This window comes from Macaca mulatta, chromosome 17 (genome assembly GCF_049350105.2).
Source record: "Macaca mulatta isolate MMU2019108-1 chromosome 17, T2T-MMU8v2.0, whole genome shotgun sequence".
NCBI lineage: Eukaryota > Metazoa > Chordata > Mammalia > Primates > Cercopithecidae > Macaca > Macaca mulatta.
In genome coordinates, this window is record NC_133422.1 from 89297745 (window position 1) to 89310951 (window position 13207).

A 13207-nucleotide genomic window follows, 5' to 3' on the forward strand; every position below is an offset into this window, starting at 1 on the left:
CAACATAGTGAAACCCCATCTCTACTAAAAATACAAAAATTAGGCAGGCATGGTGGCGCCGGGCCTGTAATCCCAGCTACTTAGGAGGCTGAGGCAAAAGAATTGCCTGATTCCAGGAAGCAGAGGTTACAGTGAGCTGAGATCATGCCACTGCATTCCAGCCTGGGCAACAGAGAGAGACTCTGTCGTAAAAACAAAACAAAAACAAAAAAAATTTTAAAAATTAGTCGGGTGTGGTGGTACACACCTGTGGTCCTAGCTACTTGACTTTAATGGGTGAGGCAGGAGAATCACTTGAGCCTGGGAGGGTGAGGCTACAATGAGCTGTGATCATGTGATCACACCATGCACTCCAACCTGGGTGACACAGTGAGACCCTGTTTTAAAAAAAAAAGAAAAAAGAAAAAAAAAAACCCTCAGATTTGTTTTTAAAATAAAATAAATAAGTAAAAAATGTTTGGTGGTCTTCTTGAGCCAAGACAATTTCAATTAGAATCATACTATAGCTAAGAGCTGGAAGAGAATTTAGCGTTTATTTTGCCTGACCACAAATTTTACACTAATGTTTTGGAGACACTAATCAGTAACTTGCTTGAGATTACTGTATCGGTCTTCTTGGGCTGCCATGACAAAATACCATAGATTGGGTGGCTTAAGCAGCAGAAATTTATTTTTTCACATTTTGGAAGCTGGGAAGTCCAAGATCAAGGCTTTGGAGGACTGGGTTCCTGGTGAGGGCTCTCTTCCTGGCTTGCCGAGGCCACCGTCTCTATGTGCCCACATAACCTTTCCTCCGTGTGTGTATGTGTGTGGAGAGAGAAGGCTTCCACATCTCACAAGGCCATCAGTCTCTAATCTATCAGATTAGAAACCCACGCTTACAACCTCTTTAGCCTTCATTTCCTCCCGAAAACGCTATATCCAAATACAGTCACATTGGGGTTAGGTTGTCAACATATTAACTTTGGGGGGACATATTTTTTAGTCCACAGCAGTTACACAAACTGATACAGCGCTGACTGCTGACCCATAGAGCATATTCTTTACCTTGCACCAAATGCTCTTAATATTTTTCATAAAGACTCTGTTTCAATGAAAAATTGGCGTGAGAATCAAAAACCCAAACTTGAATCTAGGGTTAGGGACCAGTTTTTTCCTGCAGATGCTTTTTTAAGGGCATGGTATGCTTTTTGAAGGAAGTTGTTTGATGGATACAAAGCGATTCCTCCGAAGTTATATATTAAAGTTGTAACTTAGAGAAGAAGTATTTTTAAAAATTAACAGATTGCAAAGATCATCATCAGTGTGCTGAATTGATCCAAAAGAAGTTAATTTATTTAAAGCCATTAAACCGCAAGTCCATAAAGACCTTATTGTTTTTTGTTTTTGTTGAATCACATACATCAATATCAAGCCTCTGGGTATACTTACCAGGCCAGAAACAATTAAGTAAATTATACTCAAAACAACCTACCAAGCTTTTCATATGTTCTAATCCAATCCTCCCACATCCATCAAGCAAACGCCTAGCTAATCATGTGGATTTTGCACAATACCCTACAGGCCAGAAAACTTGGATTCTAGAACTTGAGTTTCAGAGGCTTGGATGCTCTTTAAATACTTCTTAGCTTAATTGCTTGTCTCTGCCTTTTGATGAAGTGGGCCAGACTCCCAACAACGTTTCTATCCCCATCTCCTCATCTTCCCACCCTACCCTTATTCAACCATGAAGGATAAGGCCTGATTATTCACCTAGAGAAATCAAATGAAATAAATTTAACACAAGAGTTTCCTAAATCCCTTAATAATTCCAAAAAAAAAAAAAAAAAGTCAGAAAGCCTAAATTGGCCAGTCTCCTCCTTTAACCCACTGAGGTACACAGCTGATGTTCAATGACCAGGGGCTCAGAAAATGAGGCCATGACTCAGAGAAGCCTGTGCACTTTGGTCCTGTTTTCCTTTCAACCTCCTGGGGGCTTCACATTCTTGACTTTTGTAGGGACTTGCAACTCACTAAAATGGTATAAAGATTAAACTGAAGACATTTGAGATACAACAGATGCAGCAAGAAGCCTTTTGTGAGCTTCTCTTATCTGAGGAAAGGCACAGCCTTCCAAGAAGGAAGCTGCCATAGTCCTCTCTGTCTCTGGGGGAATTTCCAGCAAGGAAGGAGACTATTAGCACTGGGATACAAAGCTGCATAAGCAAACATTATCACAGACTGTCCTACCTTCCATTTGTTTCCCTAAAGCCATTTGTCTCTCCTAAAAGCTCATATATCTCCCACGGAAGTCCTCTCTCTCCCTCTTTCCCCCTCTTAAGCAAGTATATAAACCCTTATCTGTAGCTGTTCAGCCAGCCTTTTCATTTGAATGTTCCCACATGTGTGTGAGTTAAAATTTTTCTCCCATTAATCTGTCTATTTTCAGTTAATTCACAACCCCTACCACTGCCCACTGAACCCTAAAGGCAAAGGGGAAATCTTTCCAACACTTTCCATCGCTTTCATCCACTTCTCTAGTCCTGTTTATTTATTATTTATTTATTTGTATCCCTTAACTCCATCTCCTCCCACTGGCCTATTCCTCACACCCCTCACTTTTTTTTTTTTTCTTTTTTGAGATGGAGTTTCCCTCTCGTGGCCCAGGATGGAGTGCAATGGCACGATCTCAGCTCACTGCAACCTCCACCTCCTGGGTTCAAGCGATTCTCCTGTCTCAGCCTCCCGAGTAGCTGGAATTACAGGCACCCACCACCACGCCCAGCTAATTTTTGTATTTTGAGTAGAGATGGGGTTTCACCATGTTGGCCAGGCTGGTCTCGAACTCCTGACCTCAGGTGATCCACTCACCTCGGCCTCCCAAAGTGCTGGGATTACAGGCATGAGCCACTGTGCCCAACCCACACCCCTCACTTTTACTCAGAAATGTAGTGTTTAGTATAAAAGTCTTGGAGTCAAGGCAGCTCTTCTCCACCCTTCCTCCCTATCTTCATTGCACACACAGGCCAGGATTCTTCTAGAGGACTTTAGTGTATGGGCAGGAGAGGGTGGCAGGAGGGGATAGTGGAGTTTTGCGGCTCTCTGTGGTCAGGGCGCAGGCAGGACTCTAAGGGAAGCCTCACTGAACCCACTGTCCTCAGTCCTTCTGTGGTTGGAGTGGTCAGGGCACATGTCCAGGACTCTTCCAATTAGTGGGATAGAAAGCAGGGCCCTAGTCCAAGATTCTACCACTCAGCTCTCTAGCCTATTCTCCTCATTTGCAGTTGGAAAAGTTGACTCCGATTTTCCCAACCACACAAGCTTACATACAATTCAGAAAGGAATAAAACTGCAACCCAGCCCTTTCGTTCAACATGTGTTTCCCATTGATGCCTGATTCTTTCCCGACAGGCAGGAAGGAATCTATCAAACCACAGACCAAAGAACCCTATTCAGACACCACATTTTACCCTCATGACAATAATTACCCAGATAGTTGGATAAGGAGAAATGCTTCAGTTTGGGAATGACTGATGCTTCCCTGCTTGCCCGCCACACCCCCAAAAAAATGCAAGAAATAAAATTAGAGTGCTGTTCTTTGTCCTAATAAGAAATACACAAGGATATCCTATCATATTGGTGCTAGTGTAATATTTACAAAATGTAAGGGACAATGCCTCTATCCCATGTGTGAATCAATGAAATACCAGAGAGGTTAATGACTCCCAGTGTGACCCAGTTATCTGGTGACAGAGGTAGGACTAGAACTTAGGTCTCAGACCCCAGGTCAGAGTTGTTATACTTGTTTATGCTTGTTTGTCCCTATTTAAGACCAACCTTATCAGAATAGAAGTTTGCTTAAATTTATGGTAACATATACTTCGGGGATATTAAGTTTCAAGGCAAATGGTCTTCCCGGCTTTACTCAGTGCTGAATCTTGCTGCTTACACTAAACTGGCGCATTCCCTGAGCCCATGAAGAATTTCTATGCCAATCTTGTGAGATAGGAGAATAGGCTCTGAAGGCAGGGAACATAGGCCAATTCATGCTGACTTCTTAGAAATAAATCAAAAGGAAAATCCCAATTTTCCACTTCCAAGTAACAAAAGGACCACAGACTACTTCCTTTGCAACTCCCACTTTTCTGCGTGGCAGATGAAAAACTGAAAGTACTTTTGATTGGTCCTCTCTCGCAACCAATCAGGTTGGTGGCAGGCCAAGTCTTTATTTGCATAGGAGTATAACGTTATAACTTCACTTTAGTCTCTGATTGGTCACTTTCCACAACCAATCAGAAGTTTGCATAGGGTGTAACTTTGCTTCAGCCTCTGATTGGTCCCTTCTTGCAACTAATCAGACTGATCACAGACCACTACTTTATTTACATAGGGCATACACTAACCAATGGGAAACCTCTAAACGGTATTTAAATCCCAGATAATTCTGTAATCGTCGGCTCCCACCCTGTGGAGTGAACTTTTGTTTTCAATAAATCTCTACGTTTGTTTCTTCATTCTTTCCTTACTTTGTGCGTTTTGTCCAATCCTTTGTTCAAGACGTCAAGAACCTGGACATCCTCTGCTGTTAACACTTGTTTTGAGACTCTTGAGGCCTAATTACTTTCAATTAAAAATCTAGGGCCCAGAAAGGGACATGCTGGGAATCATCTATACTTCAGTGTAAACAGTCTTTCCACCCGTCTTTGGGTGGGTCTTTTGATACACTGTAATGTAATACACATAGCATTACCTATGAAGGTTTCTTGCTAAAAATGTTTGATCTGAAACTACTTAAGCCTCCAGGTAGACTTAACTTCCAGTTTATATGAAATTGAAAAAATGGAGAAATGAGTTAGATGACACCATGAAGAAATAACCAGATATATCTAGAATATGAGGCACTCTCTAAGACATCTCGCCTGCTGGTGTATTCAAAAATGTCAGTGCCATGAAGAAAAAAAAGACCACATCAAAAAGATATAGAGACAGCTCTATGTTTAACAGACTGAAAATACATTACCAAAATATGTGAACCTTTATTGAATCCTGCTATGAAAAAAAAAAAAAAAAAAGCTGTAGATAAGATAATTTTGGGGGAACATGGATAAATTAGAATATGTATATTAGGTATTAGAGAATAAAATATATGACTTCATTCTCTTAAGTATAAAAATAATATGGTCATTAGGTAGGAGTATGCTATTGGTTTCAGAATATTTGTGCTAAAGTATTTAGAAGTGAAGTATCATGACATCTACAACTTATTTTCAAACACACACACATTTCCACATACATACACACAAAAAAATCAATATGATAAATGTTAACAATTGTTAAATTCAGGTAGAGAAAGATATCTTTCAATTTTTCTGTACGTTTTAAATTTTTCATAATAAAAATTTTTAAAAATTAGTCTTGTCTTACAGATCCTAGAAATTTTTGGATTTCAATCCTATTTTCCATTAAAGACTGAAGAACTTTCCTTCTTAGTAATAGGAGTTTAGGCATGGAAAGGTGATTAGAGATACATTTTGTGAAAATGAACAGACCCTTCCCCAAATCCACAAACGGCCTAAGTAACCTCTTTATATCTTTATTGCTAAGGCTTGTCTTGCACATACCAAGATCATATTTTTAATTCTCAAGTCAGGATATGTGGTCTGGCAAATGATTTTTTTTTCTTGCTTCTGCTTTTACACATATGAAAGCCTTTTAAAAAAGCATACAGATCAAAACATTTGTAGATATAATTTTTTATTTGTTTAATAATGAATCATCTTTATTTAAAAATCACATAAATGAAATTATGCTGTTTCGAGGATTTCAAATATACAGTTTCCATGTCTTGTAGTCAACTCCAATGTGATTTACAGCAAAATCTTTAACTTTACAAGGTCAGCTTAATAATCTACCATAATGTATGTGAGGACAAAAATGTCTTCCTTGTCTTTTATTTTTAACTGTTAATTTCCTTTTTGAATCAGGCTTTGAGTTGTGACCTTCACAATTACTAAGGAAAATCAGATTGCAGTAATTAGAATACTGTAGTAACATCATCTAAAACTATGGTTTGATTAGTCCATTAACTTAAGCAACCACAATTTCAACTCCTGAGAAATTTAAACCGATTTAATGTAAGCTATGTGGTACACTATTCCCTTTTTATGATTGCTGAAATATCTGCAGAATAAGTCAGAGGTAGCATACTTATTTAGAATATTACAAGAGCAAAAGAAAACCCTGCAGAGCAGCAAATCAATTTAAGAGAAATGTGCATTTTCTAAATGTTAACACACGGAGCTTTCATTTGACATCTACTATCCAAATAGCTAAAATGACCACTTTCCTTTAGAAATTTTTCTTCTGGGCAAAGAAACATTGTTTTATATTTTCACTTAAGTTTATTCAATTAAAAAAATGTGAAGGGCGGAGCTCCGGAGCCATTACATTTTTAAAATTTTCTGGAAATAGAAATTTTTTTTCAAGAGCCTATTTGGCTTATTTTAGGTACAATTTCTCATCTCTGTAATTTCCATTCAGCCTTATAACCTAAAAACATGCTTTTCCTCCTCTCCTATCCCTACAGTTAATTCTCACAACAACCTTCATTAAGAAAGCAATGTTTTCATTCCAAGTCAACAGATGAGGGACTAGGCAAAGTATAGAGCTGTTACTAGACATGCAATTGGAGAGCCTTCCAGAACAGGCATACCTTGGAGATATTGTGGATTCAGTTTCAGACCACTGCCATAAGGTGAATATTGCAATAAAGGGAGTCACAGAAATATTTTAGTTTTCCGGTACATATAAGCTATGTTTACATGATACTGTAGTCTATTAAGTGTGCAATAGCATTATGCCTAAAAACTGAATGTATGTATCATAATGAAAATATTTTATTGCTAAAAAATGCTAACAATCATCTGAGCCTTTAGTGAGTCATACTGGAAGGTCTGGCCTTGATGTCGATGGCTGCTGATTTATCAGTGGTTGCTGAAGACTGAGGTGGCTTAAAATAAAACAACAATGAAGTTTGCTGCATTGACTCTCTTCTGTGAAAAATTTCTCCACAGCAGGCCATGCTGTTTGATTGCATTTACCCACAGTAGAACTTCTTTCAAAATTAGAGTCAATACTCTCAAACACTGCTGCAGTGTTATCAACTAAGTTCATGTAATAGTCTAAACCCTTTGTTGTCATTTCAGCAATGCTCACAGTATTTTCACCAGGAGTAGTTTCCATCTCAAGAAATCACTTTTTTTTTTTTTTTTTGCTCATCCATAAAAAGCAACTACTGATCCACTGAAGTTTGATCATGAAATTGAAGCAATTCAGTCACATCCTCAGGCTCCACTTCTAAATCTAGTTCTCTTGCTATTTCCACCACATCTGCAGTTACTAACTTCCTCCACTGAAGTCCTGAATCCCTCAAAGTCATTCATGAGGGTTGGGATCCACTTCTTTCAAACTCCTGTTAATACATTTTGACCTTCTCCCATGAATCATGAATGCTCTTAATGACATTTAGAATGGTGAACTCTTTTCAGGTTTTCAATTCACTTTGCCCATATCCCTCAGAGGAATCACTCTCTATGGCAGCTATAGCCTTATAAAATTTATTTCTTAAATAATAAGACTTGAAAGTCAAAATTGCTCCTTGACCCATGAGGTACAGAATGGAAGTTGTGTTGGCAGGCATGAAAACATTAATAGCCTTGTGCATCTATATCAGACTTCTTGGGTAACTAGGTGCCTTGTCAACAAGCAATGATATTTTGAAAGAAATCTTTCAGTCATCTAGGCTTTGTTGTATAATTTCTACAGCACAGTCAGAGTAGATTTAGCATAATTCTTAAGGGCCTTAGAATTTTCAGAATGGTCAATGAGTATTGGCTTCAACTTACAGTCACCAGCTGCATTAGACCCCATTAAGAGAGTCCTCTGAAGCTCTGAAGTCAGGCATTGACTTCTCTTCTCTAACACTGAAAGTCCTAGATAGCTCTCTTTTTCTTTTTTTTTTAGACAGAGTTTCGCTCTTATTGCCCAGGTTGGAGTGCAATGGTGTGATCTCGGCTCACTGCAACCTCTGCCTCCCAGGTTCAGGCAATTCTCCTGCCTCAGCCTCCCAAGTAGCTGGGATTATAGGTGCCTGCCACCAAACCCAGCTAATTTTTTGTATTTTTAGTAGAGACAGGGTTTCACTCTGTTGGCCAGGCTGGTCTTGAACTCCTGACAGCCGAATCACCCACCTTGGCCTCCCAAAGTGTTGGGATTACAGGCGTGAACCACTGCACCCGGCCCAGATGGCATCTTCTAATAGAAGGCTGTATTGTCTACATTGAAAATCTGTTGTTTAGTGTAGCCACTCTCATCAGTGACCTTAGCCAGATCTTCTGGATAATGTGCCGCAACTTCTCCACCAGCCCTTGCTACTCACCAAGCACTTATATTACAGGAACAGTTTCTTTCCTTGAGTCTCATGAACCAATCTCTACTAGCTTCCAACTTTTCTTCTGCAGTTTTCTCACCTCTCTCAGCTTTCACAGGATTGAAGAGTCGGGCCTGGCTCTGGATTAGGCTTTGACTTAAAAGAAATGTTGTGGGGCGGGCGCGGTGGCTCACGTCTGTAATTCCAGCACATTGGGAGGCAGAGGCAGATAGATCACTTGAAGTCAGGAGTTAGAGACCAGCCTAACTCCTGGTCTCTCTTGGTGAAACCCTGTCTCTACCAAAAATACAAAAATTAGCTGGGCGTGGTGGCAGATGCCTGCAATCCCAGCTACTTGGGAGGCTGAGGCAGGAGAATTGCTTGAACCTGGGAGGCAGAGGTTGCAGTGAGCCAAAATCATGCCACTGCACTCCAGCCTGGGTGACAGAATGAAACTCCATCTACAAAAGAAAAAAAGAAATGTGGATGGTTTGATCTTCTATCCAGAAAACTCAAATTTTCTTCACATTAGCAATAAGGCTGTTTTGCTTTCCTATCATTCATGTGTTCACTAGAGCATCTCTGTTAATTTCCTTCAAGAACTTTCCCTTTGTATTCACGACTTGGCTAACTGGTACAAGAGGCTTAGCTTTTGGTCTTTCTCAACTTTTAAAATGACTTCCACACTAAGCTCAATCATTTCTAGCTTTTGATTTAAAGTGAGAGATGTGTAACTCTTTACTTGAACACTTAGAGGTCATTGTACAGTTTTTTGTTTGTCTTTTAGAGAAAGAGTCTTGCTCTGTCACCCAGGCTGGAGTGCACTGGCACGGTCTCAGCTCACTGCAACCTCTGCCTCTTGGGTTCAAGCATCTCTCGTGCCTCAGCCTCCTAAGTAGCCGGAATTACATGAGCGCCATCACACCGAGCCAATTTTTTTTTTTCTTGAGATGGAGTTTTTACTCCTGTCACCCAGGCTGGAGTGCAGTGGCATGATCTCGGCTCACTGCAACCTCTGTCTCCCAGGTTCAAGCGATTCTCCTGCCTCAGCCTCCCAAATAGCTAGGATTACAGGCGCCCAGCTAATTTTTGTATTTTGAGTAGAGACGGGATTTCACCATGTTGGCCAGGCTGGTCTCAAACTTCTGACCTCAGGTAATCCATCTGCCTTGGCCTCCCAAAGTGCTGGGATTACAGGTGTGAGCCACTGTGCCCAGCTCATTGTAGGGTTATCAACTGGACTAATTTCAGTATTGTCTCAGGGGATAGGAAGGCCCAAAAAGAGGGAGAGAGATGGGAGAAAGGCCCATCAGTGGAACAGACATAACACATAACATTTATTAATTAAGTTGGTCATCTTAAATGGGCATGATATGTGGTGTCCCCAAACAATTATACTAGTAACATAAAAGATCACTGATCACAGACCACCGTAATATATATAAAAATAATGGCAAAGTTTGAAATGTTGTAAGACTTGCCAAAATGTGACAGAGATAAGAAGTAAGCACATGCAGTTGGAAAAATGGCACCGATAGACTTGCTCGACTCAGAGTTGCCGCAAATCTTGAATTTATACAAAACATAATTATCTGCAAAGCACAATAACGTGAAGCACAATGAAATGAGATATGCCTGTCGTTTGGTGCCAAGGGAAAAAGATGAAGAACTAGAATTGCTTCTTTTGCTCTTCAAAATTGACTTAAGTAGAGATAATACAAAGGGGCTTCTACTTCCTAAATTTGGGATAGAAAGGTTACATTGGTAAAATATAACATTTTTCATCACTGAGTAACACTATTTTTAAGAGTATGCCAATTAAAACATAGTAAGTTTAGCTATAAAACACAACAGTATTAAAAATACTATTAAAGCGAAGGAAGGATCCTAGAACAATTATTCAAGGATAGAAGTTTCTATAAAGAAGCACCAAAGTGAGAATTAAAGACCAACCTTCCTAAACAATAACAAAATATAAGTGAAATCAGATATAAGACTTGCAAAACTGGTTCACTTCTTTTTTTTTTTTTTTTTTTTTTGAGACGGAGTCTCGCTCTGTCACCCAGGCTGGAGTGCAGTGGCCGGATCTCAACTCACTGCAAGCTCCGCCTCCCGGGTTTACACCATTCTCCTGCCTCAGCCTCCCGAGTAGCTGGGACTACAGGCGCCCGCCAAGTTTTTTTTTTTTGTATTTTTTAGTAGAGACGGGGTTTCACCGTGTTAGCCAGGATGGTCTCGATCTCCTGACCTCGTGATCCGCCCGTCTTGGCCTCCCAAAGTGCTGGGATTACAGGCTTGAGCCACTGCACCCGGCCCTCACCTCTTTCTTAAAGTGTGAGATTTGAGCAAGAAAGTAAGCTTTATGTAGTCAAATGGTGTTTGACTACAAATGGTGAAAATGCAGGAGATTCTGCCTGGGATGAGGAGGGAGGGGGAAATGTGCATGTGAGGAGGAAGAAGGAAAGAGAGGCAGAGAGAAATTGAGAGACAGACAGACAGTGGCAAAGACTCTGCTCTTTAAAAAACCTGCAAATGAATAGAGATGCTGAGTGTCCAGGGAGGTGATTACACCCCCAGGAGCTCCACGTTTAGTGGAACACACACACCTATAAACAACACACACACCTATAAACAAATTGTATGAGTACAGTGTGATGATAATATAGAGGGCAGAACTTCAACATCTGCAGGTGAGGTCAAAGAGAGGCTCAAGCTAGCTAAAGATTCTAGAAGTGCAATAAAACAATTTTTGCATCTTTCGTACTGGCAAAAATTAAAGATCTATTAATACCCATGGCTTGCTAGAGGGCAGGAATTTCATCTCTATCTTTCAAATTTTAAGTGCATGTGCTTTTTGGACCCAGATATACCAAATCTAGGCATTAATCCTTCAGAAATACACTCTCTTGTGTACACACAGGTGTATATTGAGATGGTCAATGCAGCATTTTTTCAGCAGTTGTAAGAGTATAAATTAATGGCCTTCAAACGTGGCTGCACCTTCACTGGGCCGTGGTAGAGCTACTGCTCTCATTTTCCTCTGATATACTACAAAACTCACTTCTCTCCTGTCGCCTCCCCTAATTTCAGGAAGAAAATTGAGGCCATGGTGAATTCCCTCACCTCCCTCCCCAAAAGTCACTGTATCCAATCTCATCTCAACTCCTGCCATTACTGATCCAGAAAGATGAGATCAATCCTATCCCAAAGCGAGTCTTTCCCTAGGGAGTCCATCTCCATGGACACTGTACTCCATTAATTATGCATTCCTGAATATCATTTCTCTTTCTTCGTCTATTGCTCATCTCTTCAGCTTATAATCATACAGAAATCCATTCTGTGCCAAAAACAAAATAAAGCAGCTTCTGAAGACCTTTCCTTAAGCCTGTGCCTTCCTTAGGGCTGGCCCTATCTTGACTCTTCTCAGCTCCCTGAAAGGCTAAATTCCATTTTTCCATCCCTTGATTCCTAATTGCTACTCAGTCTTCATAATCCAGAGGCTATCTGCCTCTTCCCACACTAGAAAATTTGCCTGCATATTGCCAAAAACCAGCAGACACTTCTTGGTCTTTGCCTCAATGAACTTCAGCTGGCCATCTGTTGGTTATTGAATGTCTCTCCCTTTTGCTTTGGTGGCATTATTTCTTCCTTTCTTCCATTCTCTGACTATTCCTTTTTTTTTTTTTTTTTTTTCTTTTTAAGACAGAGTCTTGCCTTGTCGCCCAGGCTGGAATGCAATGGCGCAATCTTGGCTCATTGCAACCTCTGCCTCCCGGGTTCACACAATTCTCCTGCCTCAGCCTCCTGAGTAGCTGGGATTACAGGTGCCCACCACTATGCCCAGCTACTTTTTGTATTTTTAGCAGAGACAGGGTTTCGCCATGTTGGCCAGGCTGGTCTCAAACTGCTGACCTCATGATCCGCCCACCTTGGCCTCCCAAAGTGCTGGGATTACCGGCGTGAGCCATCATGCCCCACCCATTCCTTCTTTTTTATTTCAAATTTGATTGATTGATGGATTGATTTTTAAGGCTAGTCAAGTGAAGCAGTGAGAGTAATTTTTTTCTTTTTTTTGAGTCAGAGTTTCACTCTTGTTGCCCAGGCTGGAGTCCAATGGCGCGATCTCAGCTCACTGCAACCTTCGCCTCCTGGGTTCAAGCAATTCTCCTGCCTCAGTCTCCCAAGTAGCTGGGATTACAGGCATGCACCGCTACACCCAGCTAATTTTTGTATACATTTTTTTTTAGTAGAGACAGGGTTTCTCCATGTTGGTCATGCTGGTCTCGAACTCCCTACCTCAGGTGATCCGCCCACCTCAGCCTTCCAAAGTGCCAGAATTACAGGCGTGAGCCACCGCACCCGGCCTGTAATTTTGTTTTTTAACCATTCCTTCCTAATTTTCTTGGGCTGCTTGCCTGCAACTTACATATTAGTGTTTCTTATGGCTTGTGTGTAAATCATTCCACCCACCATCAACCCTGTCATTCTGTATACTTTCCTTGGGGGGATTTAATCCGCTTTCAGATGTTAATAGTCACTTAACTCCCAAACATGTGTCTCTAGATCTTGAGCCCTGACCACCAATCTGAGCTTCAGATTCTCATACTTGACTGTTCAGCAGGTATCTCCACTTAACATGTTCCACAGGCCCTTAAAGCTCAACATCTCCCCAAGCTCAATGTCTCCTAACTGTAATCCACCATTCTCCACTCTTTCCAGTTCAACACTGAAAACCTTAAAATACCACTCACGTCAAAAAACAGCACCTCCAATGTATCATCAATCAGTACGTTTTTAAAT